This window comes from Notamacropus eugenii, chromosome 3 (genome assembly GCF_028372415.1).
Source record: "Notamacropus eugenii isolate mMacEug1 chromosome 3, mMacEug1.pri_v2, whole genome shotgun sequence".
Taxonomy (NCBI): Eukaryota; Metazoa; Chordata; class Mammalia; order Diprotodontia; family Macropodidae; genus Notamacropus; species Notamacropus eugenii.
The window spans coordinates 387,434,719-387,446,141 of NC_092874.1; the positions used below are offsets into that span (position 1 = coordinate 387,434,719).

Below are 11,423 nucleotides of genomic sequence, written 5' to 3' on the forward strand. Positions count from 1 at the left end.
CTCTCGGTCTCTCTCTCTCTCTCTCTCTCTCATACACACACACACACACACACACACACACACACACACTGCCTGCTTGTACTTGGGAAACTACCAGTGTGATAAAAATCGACTTGTAATAAAACGATGGGAATACTGTTCACATGACATTAGAAGGACATCACTCCTGTCCAGCATCACCAGAGCATGCTCTCATGCATGTCCAGATTGGTTGTGCTTTGCATGAACCTGGATTTGCCTATCTGTCTGTCCAGTTTGCCTCTCTCCTGAGGTGTAGTCAGCTTTGGAAGGCCAGGTACTACCCAGGCTGGAGCCTGATGGTTTAGGGACTTTTCTGGGTTTGGGTAGAACTAAGTTCTGACGCTTCTTCTGGAGGCAATACCCAACTGGCCTTTTCAAGTGTTGAACTTTACCCTTTGTTAACATAGCTCATGCCATGCATGTGGCATTTCCTTATTAGGAAAATTCTCATCAGTTCACTGTGTGAACTTCCAGTGGCAAGCCCTGGTCAGTGAATGAAGGTGGCAGGACATGTGGGCATGAATGATGGTGGCTGTCTGGTTGGAATTCCCTTATTGAACCTTATTAATATTTGAGTGTTAAAAATACATTAGCCAGCATTTTAAAAAAGTCTCAAAAATGAGTTTGGAGAATTTAATGACAGTAAAGGCTTAGAAATCTCCTGATTGTGTAAATTTAGTTGGTAAGAAAATCCAGGATTGTGAGAAAACTCTCATGAAAGGAGTTAACACATAAGTATGGTCACATTCGAGGGTGATCACACCATCACATTACTATTTCTTCCTTTCTACTTCACCATGAGGCAAGAGAGGACACAGAAATGTCGAAGGGAGCACAGCAAGGGACTTCCAACTGGCCAGAAAAGCAAGAAAGGCTAAGGCTGTCACTCTGATTAGCTCTACTAGCCTAAATGGAACGACGAAGAGAAGGTTCTAGAAATACACTCAGCAAGTGAGATACTCACACTATGAAAGCCACATGGGAAGGGAGGGCAGCAGATGGAATGGCACATTCCCATCTCCTTACTCATGCTCATTCGTGGGGCACAGCTTATTGAATAAAATGGCAAGTGGAATCACTTGCACTATTTAAATGACTTTTCCCTCTCTCTTTTCCCCCCCGGCAAGTATAGCTATGATCACTGAATGCAGTTCAATTCTTATTAGTTAAATGTGCTGTAAAGTGACTCCATTGTATTTGGAAATATGATATAAAAATATGATGTTTTGTAAAAACAAAAGATGTCCAAAGAAACCTAAAAAACCACAAATATTTCTATTTACAACATTGTGGTGAGATCCCAAAGAAGCTGAGATGTGATCTTAACCCACCAACAGAACAGTCTTGTTGGATATCAGAGTGATGAAAGACATGGGAAATAGTAAGAGACAAAAGGCACCTCTGACCATGAAGAGGGGTTTCAGTAACGCTTACTTGTCAGGGATTTAGATCCTCGAAGAATGTTATACTGCTCAAGGAAAGGTGGGAGTAGGGGTGGGGGAAGTTTATTTCTTGTCTTTGTATCTAGCCCTTAAACACAGAGCCTGGCCTGTAAGAGGGACTTAACAAATGCTTGTTGAATGGAAAATAATTACATGTAGAAAAGATCAGTGTCCTTGGTTCTAGGCCCAGCCCCATCAGTAACTCACCCATATGACCACAGGCAGGTTGTGTGACTGCGTCTGGGCCTCAGGTCTTGTCCATGTGACAGGGTTATGGGAAAGAGCGTTTGGGGAAAAGTATGGGAAAGGGTTTCAAAGAATTTAAAACTGCCATAAGGCTTTTGTTCCCTTCCTCCTCAGTTTTTTTAAAAAGATAATGACCATATGGGCAATCAGTTTGCCCTTTGCCAAGAAGCCAAAAGGAGGTAAGACCGTGGCTTCAGAGCTGGAATGCACTTTAGAAGGCATCTAGTCAAGCCACCTCATTGTACAGATGAGAAGTTTGAGACTCAGAAGGATTAAATCACTTGTCCAAGGTCATATGTGTGTTTGTCCTTTGTTGCTGAGGAAGTCCACGCCATCAGAGAAATGATGACATGACTGGCACTTGACTTTGTTCTGAGTGAGGGAGGGCTGTGCAGGTCACCAGCCTCACTTCTCCTCCAGAGCCATCTGAATCCAGTGACCAGATATTCATCAGGATGACTGGAGATGACCCAGGATGAGGCAGTTGGGGTTAAGTGACTTGCCCAAAGTCACACAGCTAGTGACTGTCAAGTATCTGAGGTGAGATTTGAACTCAGGTCCTCCTGATTCCTGCACTGGTGCTCTGTCCACTGTACCAAGATCATATAGGAAAGTAATAGAGATAGGATTTGAACCCAGGTCCAGTAGTGTGATCTGGAAAGCTAGGTGGCACAGTGGATAAGAGTGCCAGGCCCGGAGTCAGGAAGACTCATCTTCCTGAATTCAAATCTGGCCTCAGACACTCCCTGTGTGACCCTGGGCAAGTCACTTAACACTGTTTGCCTCAGCTCCTTCATCTGTAAAATGAGCTGGAGAAGGAAAATGGCAAACCACTCAGGTATCTTTGCCAAAAGGGGTCATGAAAGGTTGGACATGATTACAAAATGGCTGGACGACAATCACCAATAGTGTGGTATAGCAGAAAGATTTCTAACCTAGATATGAGGAGACCTGGGTTCCAGTCATGCCTTCCTCACCAACATACTCTGTGACCTTGAGTCAATCACTTTCTACCCCTCTGGGCCATATTCTCTTTCTTAATCTGCAAATAAGAGAGTTGAACTAGATGACTCCTAAAAGAATCCTTCCAGCTCCAGCCTTCTAAAATTCTAAATAGTCTAAGATTTGAACCAGTGGTTCTCACACACTGCAGTCCTCTTCCTCACCTCCCCCAGGTAGGATACCCAGGAGTAAAGGTGCTCCCTTTCCAGAGCAGTAAGCTACAGGAGCCAGGCGTGACCCTGAAAGAGAGCATATTTTTAAGAGCTCCAAGTGCTGGTGCAATTGCCATCTGAATGGAATGGGGTTGCCTCAAGCTCCTGCCTAATTAGTTGCATGTTGCCCAAAGATCCGAACATTAAATTTTCATGCTGCTATGAAAACAGCCACCAATCACCCTGTCTTGCCTTCATTCCTGGCTGCTGCCTGTTTTCCAGCAGCATCTGGAGCTGAGAGAAGGCTCACACCAGGGGAGGCAAGCTAGTGATCTTCAAGTGTCTGAGAACATTAAGGCAGGACCAGAGCCCAGATGAGCAGGATGGGAACATGCCAGCTGGTGCCAACCCTCGCATACAAGCCTGCTGGCAAAACCCATCCATTCGCATGGCATCTGGGCAGAGGTTCTCCTGTTTCTCCTAACTACTGCAAAGGGGCCTGCATAAATCTTTTTCTCTTCTCCTCCCCTCTCTTCCCCTTTCCCCTAGATTCCTTTATACCTCCAGCAATAGGAACTCGGTATAGCATGCTAACACCTAAAGAAACACGGCCTTGTAGCCACTAAGGCCTCCTAATAAGAGCAGAGACTTACGTGAGGCTGAAAGCTCAGGGTAATAAGTTGTTTTCCTGCTCCACTCTTAATCCCACCAAGAGTAAGTAGATGGATCTCATTAAATTCCACCTTTAAACAATAATAATAACTGAGTGGCTCAGTGGATATGCCGAGCCTAGAGTGAAGAAGACCTATATTTGTGAGTTCAAATCTGGCCTCAGACACTTATTTGTATCTTAGCTATGTAACCCTGGCCAAGTCACTTCACCCTGTTTGCCTCAGTTTCCTCATCTATAAAATGAGCTGGAGAAGGAAATTTCAAATCACTCCAGTATCTTCACCAAGAATACCCCAGATGGGATCACAAAGAGTCAGACATCACTGAAAAATGACTCAACCACAGCATCTTGGATAGAGACGGTGTTAGTTATCTGGGCACAGTGGAAGCTGAGGCCCAGGCCTCAGCAACCTCAGGATACCAGGAACGTCCCCAGGACTGTTGGAAAAACAGAAACACCACAGCTCCTGTCTGATTGTCTTCCCCCATAGAAAACACTGCCAGTATCAGAACAGCTTAATTGGGCCAGCAGGCAGTTTTCACAGCCTCTCAAAGCAAAGTCTAGAAAGGAAATCAAGCTGTGTGGAGGGAGCCCTGAACAAGTTCAAGAACCAGGCTTAGGACAACGTTTCCAAACGTTTTCTAATCTATGACCCAGCAGGACGTTCCTAGGAGCAAAGAGAAACCGTCATGTCTCTCTGTGTCTCCTTTGAGTACAGCCACCATCCCATGGAATCTTACAGAATGAACCCTCAGAAATTGTCCAATCTGTCTTCCTACCCTATGCAGGAGTCCCCTCCACCACATCCCAAAGAAATGGTCATCCAGCCTCTGCTTGCTCACACCAGTGGAATAGGAACTTACTACCTCATTACTGGATAGCTCTGATTGCTAGAAAAGTTCTTCAGATTGAGCCAAAAGCTCTTTCCCTATAACTTTCCACAGCCAGAGTTACACATATATAAATATTTGCATATGTGTGTGTATGGGTGTGTGTGTGCACAAGCTAAAGTCATATATTTGCACAGAAAGTAAATCAGAATACAAAATGCCAAGTAATTTTTAATTACAGACATGACCAAACACATTATATTCTTCAAGTGCATTGTGGCTTTGGCTTCACTAAAGACATGCAATCAATCTCTAGAGCTGGAAAGGACCCCAGGGATTATCTGGTCCAATCTGCTCATTTTTAAAATGAGGAAACTGAGATTTAAGTGACTTGCCCAAGGTCACCTGATGTGGGTAGAATTTGAATCCGGGGTATCTGATTCCAAATGCATTTCACCACAATGCACACACACCCATGTTCTCTCTCCTTTCTCCTCCCTCCTCCCACAATTCTCTCATTTCTCCTCAGCATCACTTCTGCCTCCTGCAGTAAAAGTGGACAAGGACAAATAAGAGAACTTAGGACATGAGGACACACCAAGGATATCTTTGTGATATATCTTAACATTCCCATTATTTTCCATCCAAAAAAAGTAATTCTGACTCACCAGGGAATTCTTAAGACTTCAAAGGTGAACAACAGGAGAAGAGGCTTCGTTTAGTGCTTTCCTCTTCAGACACCTAGGCATTCTTTTGCCTTAAAGCTCACTTGCGTTTGATGTTCACATTGTTGTAGATATCACCCATAGCTCAGAGACCATACTTAGCTTTAACACAAGACTCAATTTACCCACATGGGTTATTTCAACTGGTCATAGGTTTTAGAGCTGAAAAAGACCTTACAGGCCATCTAGTCTAACCTCCTCATTTTATTAAGAAAGCAAATGACAGCTGGAAAGGTTTAGTAATTTACTAAAGATCATACCCCTTGTTGAGTGATGATGGGGAGGAGGGGGGGGGATGTGCAGCCAGGTTTTCTGGATCCAAGTCTAGTGCTCTCCCTGATCCCATAGGACCATAGAACCCATCTATGTCCTCTGATGCGAAATCATCATAACATCTCAAATTCTTGTATGTGATATAAGAAGAATTGGACTTGGTTAGGAGATTGTGGTACTCATTTGACTCAGTGTGGTAGCCAGGAACAAGCAAAAGAAATTAAATGACTTAAAGTTGGTTGGGAGGCTCAAGCTTGAGGCTCCATCTCCCAGCCTGCCTAGACAAATAATCTTTACTTGAGCTAACATGAATTAGGCAGTGAGAAAGTATCTACTCAGTCCCTGAGCTACCCCTGTTACTTTTGAGATGTCAGTACCAGAAGGAACTTTGGGAAGCGGCTCATGAGTGGTGTCTGAGCATCTCCATATACTTATCTTTGCCTAGGAGGTTCAAAGTCCGGGCTAAAATAATAACAGGAATAATAACTAGCGTGTATATAGCACTTTAAGGTTTTTAAAATGCTAATATATGGATAGTAATCCATATATTCTCATTCTCACAACGCTTCTCCTATTTTACATATGAGGAAACTGAGGCAGAGGGGAATCAAATGACTTGCCCAGGGCCACATAGCTTTGAGGTAATATTTTAATTCAGGTCTTCATTACCCCAAGTCCGGCTCTCTTTGCATTAAGCAGTTATACCAAAGTACACACCATCCCCTTAGATTTTTGAAGGAGAATTCCCTAGAAAAGAACATAGCAGAGACTTGGCCACACCTAGTGAAAGGAGCCTTTGCCCACTGATGTACAATCAGGCCTCCTCCTCAGGACAGAAGCTCTTTTTGTTTTCCTGTAAGGTGTGCCAGAAGCTGGCAGACCCACTAATTCCTTCCACACAGGAATGGGCAGCCAGAATAAAGCAAAAGACTGAGTATTAAATAAGTTCCATAAATATTTCTAACCACAATCAACATGTCTTATTGGGCAATTTGTTTTTTAAAAATCACCCTCTAATTTTAAGTGAACAGCCCCTAATTATAGTGATTTACTAGCTACCTGGGAACCCGGTGATATTTGAATATGGCATAACGCTAAGGAGAGATTGATTGGTGCAGCATAATTCTACTGGAGGATTTTGATAATATCTCAGACCAGGAAAGCAGAATTTAAGAAATTAGAGTCACCATGGCGTTTCAGAAAGAGCACTGGCCTCAGAGTGGGAAGAGTTGGATTTCACTCCTGATTCTGCCCTTTACTAGTTATGTGACCTTGGGAAAAGCACTTTTTTGTTTCAGTTTCTTACTGTGTAAGTGCGAGTTGGAGTACATGATTTCTAAGATTCCTGTCAACTCTAAAATGTTCGTATTCTATGACAGATTGAATTGAATTGAACTGGAGATAGCTCCAGGTGATCGGATATAATTTGGGGATGGAAAATCCTACTTCTCCTTGCCTTGTATGAACTTACAGATAAAGTTTTTCAGTTTAATGACTGGATGCAGCAAACACAAATAGTTGCCTCAACTTTTGATACTTGAGAAATGGAAGTGTTGTTATGAAATCCCCAAATTAGTCAGCATTAAGATCTGCTTGCTAATATTCTGTATTAACCAATCTGCTATGAAGAAGAGTTTGCTTTCTAGCCCAGAATGGACAGGGTCTGAAATACCATCATTCTGGGGAGAAAGAAATAAGAACTATTCTTAACCTAGAACACAAGCCTGACTAAAGACAAGTCACCATCACAACCAGACAAAGACCAAGATCTGGAAGCCACCGTATAAACGCTTTGGGAGATGAGGTAAAGAAGGATAATAAAGGATCCATTTGTTATTCCTAACCCACTGAAATGCCAACTTTCTCCCAAACCACAGGAATGCCAACTTTCTAAGCAAACACGTGCACATTAGACATTAGCCAAAGACCATGGCTGATAATGCAATTAAGTGGCTAACAATACTGACACCAGCTTTGGTTTGGACATCAGCCTAGGCCCTGCACATATGCAAATATGATCTGGTTCAGTTCCCAGTGGAGGCTGTTGGCTGTGCCTTTGCCCTGAGGCTCCCTTGCCTCCCTAGCCACCCCCCCCCCACCCCCAACAGCTGTGCAAGGACTGGCCCTTTCTGACATTTAGAAAAAAATCTCAGAACCAAGTGCAGGAGGCAGAAATGAAAGGATTTTCTTGTTAAAAGGTCAGAGCAGTTTTTTTTATTTTTATTTAAAAATCGGTTTGTGTTGAACTATGACAAGGCTAAATGTATTAACGGGCAATATGAACACAAGAAGCTGACTGGAGAAAAGACCAAAGAACTGGTAGAAATGAGAAAAACAGACAAGGGTACAAGAACCCACCTCGCAAGTGACAACAGCAAGGATTGAGATGAGGTGCTTGGTGAGGTGAGGGAGTGTAATCATTTAAAAATCTTATTAAGGAAGTTTGTAAACTCTTTCTCTGGGGGATTTGAAAAATAGGAAAGTTCTCCATTTAACTTGGATGGTTTGGAAGCTAGCCTTGTTTGGGGAACTTGGTGATTTCCCAGGGTTTAGCCATCTGATCCTTGGTCTGATGAAGTTTAGCTAGAGGAAAATAGGATAGAAGGGTCTTGGCCAGGAGGTGGACAGGAAAGTATAGGAACAAGATGTACAAAATGGACTGCTGGGCATATAATTTTGGAGAGATACACAAATAAATAAGAGATGATCCTTGCCCTCAAGGAACATCTAATCTAGTTAAGGGAAGATGTACCTGTAAAAAAAGATAATACTGTTGTACCATGTATGCCCACAGACAAGCAAAAAGCACACACGTTAAGTTCTCTAAGAGTCTAGTGGAGAGGAAGAGGAAACTGGAATAACCAGATTGGTGTTCACTGGGGAAGAAGGAAGTGAGGTGAGCCTTAAAGGATGGGCTGGTCAGACCTGGAAGAGGGCAGACACCATTCCAGGGAAGGGCAAAGGCAAAGTACAAGGAATGCTTGAGTGACAATGAAGAGATTAGTCCAGTTTTCTCCAAACCAACTTAAGTGTCTCTCTCCAAGGTTACCAATGATCCATTAATTGCCAAATCCAGTGACCTTGTCTTACTTCTTATCCTTCTTGTCCTCTTTGCTTTTCACGTCTCATCCATTTCAGCATTTCACCCTGTTGACTATGTTGACTATGCTTACTTGTCTCCTAGATACTCTCTCCTCCTTGGGTTTTGTTTCCCTCCCATTCGTCTGACTACTCCCTAATCTCCTTTGCACAAGCATCATCTTTGTCTCACCACTACAAGTTGTTATACCTCAAGGCTCTGTCTTGGGACCTCTTCTCTTCTTTCTCCATACTCTTTCTCCACCCTACTTCCTCTATCCCTCCGTATCATCTCATCAGCTTTCATGGTTATGGAAATGTAGATTGGCTCCTTGGGTCTTGTGGAATTGACATGGGAAGAGTGCTTATTTAGGAAACAATGTGGTGGCACAGAATGTGTGCTGGATTTAGGGTCATAGAACCTAGATTCAAATTCCAGCTCCTATCACTTGTTACCTCAGTGATCTCTTAACATCAGTGAGGATCAGTTTTCTCATCTATGAGATTAAGGTATTGAACTAGATAACCTATATTAAAGGGCCCTTCCAACTCTAAATGTATGTTTCAATGGGCCAGTACAATCCAGGCCCATCAGCTGCTGTTTGGATATTTCCAATCTGATGGCCCATGGACATCTCAAATTTGACAAGTTCAAAATACCTATTATCTTTCTTTCTTATTATCTTTTCATCATAAACTGGACAAATATGAAATATCTACATACAAAAAAAGTAAGGGAAAAGACCTATAAATGAAACCTTGAATCTCTAAGATACAGCTTGGTTTTCTAAGTATATTCACACTTGATGGTACCAATACCGTCCTGCTTGTTCCATTCTGAATTTCCTTCTGCTCTTTTTTGTATGTTTTTAATGTTTCATTGGTGCTTATTTTTTTAAAAATCACTGTCATGACTCATGCCCAATAAAATACAGGCCATGCAACAAGTAAGTATAATCAAATAGATAGTCAGGCCACATCTGAAAATGTATGTCACACTCAAGCAAAAGAAATTCACACATTAGCCTTGTCTGAAAATGTCTCACTTTGCACCTCTAGTCCATTTTCTCTCTCCTAAGAGGTGGAAGCATGCTACGTCATCAATTTTCTGCGATCATGATAAGTCTCTGCCTTATTCGGAACTCTTAGGTCTTTCAAAATTATTTTCCTTTACATTGTTTTAGTCCTAATATAAACTGCTCTGGTTCTGCTCAGTTCACTCTCCATTAGCTCATACATGTCTTCCCAGATTTCTCTGTTTGCCCCTTTTATCATTTATGATGTATGATACTTTGATGCATTTATATATAATTTCTTTAGCTACTACTCAACTGATAGGCACTCTTTTAGTTTCCAGTTCTTTACTCTGACAAAAAAAATGTGACAATACTTTTGTCTGTGTGAGTCTTTTCCCTTTATCTTCCATTTCTTTAAGGCATATGCCTCATATAGATATGGTAGAGTGGAGTAGCTTTGGGGCTATGGTTCTAAATTGTTTTCTAGAATGATTGGAGCAGCTCCCAACTCCAGTAATGCATTTAGTGTGCCCAAGTTCACACACTCCAGTAAATCCCATCTTCTTTTTTGTCATCTTTGACAATCTGATGGGTGTGAGGTGGAACCTTACAGTGGCTTTAATTGGTATTTCCCTTATTATTAGTTATCTAGAACATTTTATATGGTTGTTGATTGTATTTCTTCTTTTGAAAACTGCCTGTTTTCATGACATTTGACCATTTATTATTGGACAGCTAGGTAATACAGTGGTTAGAGTGCCAGGCCTGCAGTCAAGAAGACCTGAAGTCACATCTAGCCCAAGATACTTACTAGCTGAGTGACCCTGGGCAAGTCACTCAATCCTGTTTGCCTCAGTTTCCTCATCTGTAAAATGAACCAGAGAAGGAAATGGTGAACCACTCTAGTATCTCTGCCAATAAAACCCCAAGTAGGGTCACAGAGGATCAGACATGACTCAAAAACGACTGAACAACAACAGTTTATTTTGGGGAAAAGTCTAACTCATTACCCCTTCCCCTCCCAGCACTCCCCTTTTCTGGTCTCTGAGGGTACCACCATTCATTTTTCCAGTCACTCAGATTCAAAACCTCAGAATCATCCTCAGTTCTTGCCTTCCTGTCTCTCCTGAGTTGATCCGTTGCCAAATCTTGTCACTTCCACTGCCACAGGATATCTCATACCTGTCCCATTCCCTGCATGCACGTGGCCACCATCCTCATTTAGGCCCTTGTCATCTCTTATCTGAAGTATTGTAGTAGCCTCCTAATCGAGGACTCTTCATCCAGCCTCTCTGCTTTCTAACTCCTGCTCCTACGCAGACCTACCAAATTGAAATTCTGACCTGAGTGACATGTCCCATGTTCTAGAAGGAGCTCTCTCCTCACTGTCACCTATTAGAATCTCTAGCTTCATTCACATGTCATCTTAAATATCATCTCCTCTAGCAATCATATCTTAGTTCCTCTAGTGCTAGTACTCTGTCCCTAGAAATGACTTTTTGTATATTTTCTATTTAAGTTTCTGTGTCCATGTTGTTTCCCTCTAATGGAATGTAAATCTCTTGAAGCCAAAGACTATTTTGTTTTTATCTTTGTAACCTCATAATAGATGACATATAATAGGTACTTAATAAACGTTTAATGAATTGAAGAAGTTAAAAATAAGGCTAGAAAAGTAGATTGGAACTGATTATCCAGGCCCTGGATGACTAGCTAAGAAGGACTAAGTAGGACTCTATCTTATAGGCAATCAGGAGCCACTGAAGGTTTTTGAGCAAAATAGTGACATGATGTGAGTACTGTTTTGAGAAGATTGATCTAAACATATTGCTGTTCTGTTAGAGCATTAGGCAAATGTCCCCCAAAACAGGAGGTTACTCTGGCCCTAGGACAGTTCATGCGAGGAATCCAGTCACAGAGAAGTGTTATGTGCCCACAGACAGCTATATTTTTTATAACCTTGCA

General features: G+C 42.1%; 1 protein-coding gene across 1 annotated transcript in view; it reads left to right on the plus strand.

Annotated features, from left to right (window-relative positions):
• The window catches only part of MAD1L1 (mitotic arrest deficient 1 like 1), an 852,423-nt gene that overhangs the window by 826,523 nt on the left and 14,477 nt on the right, over window positions 1-11,423 (plus strand). The window lies entirely within an intron of this gene.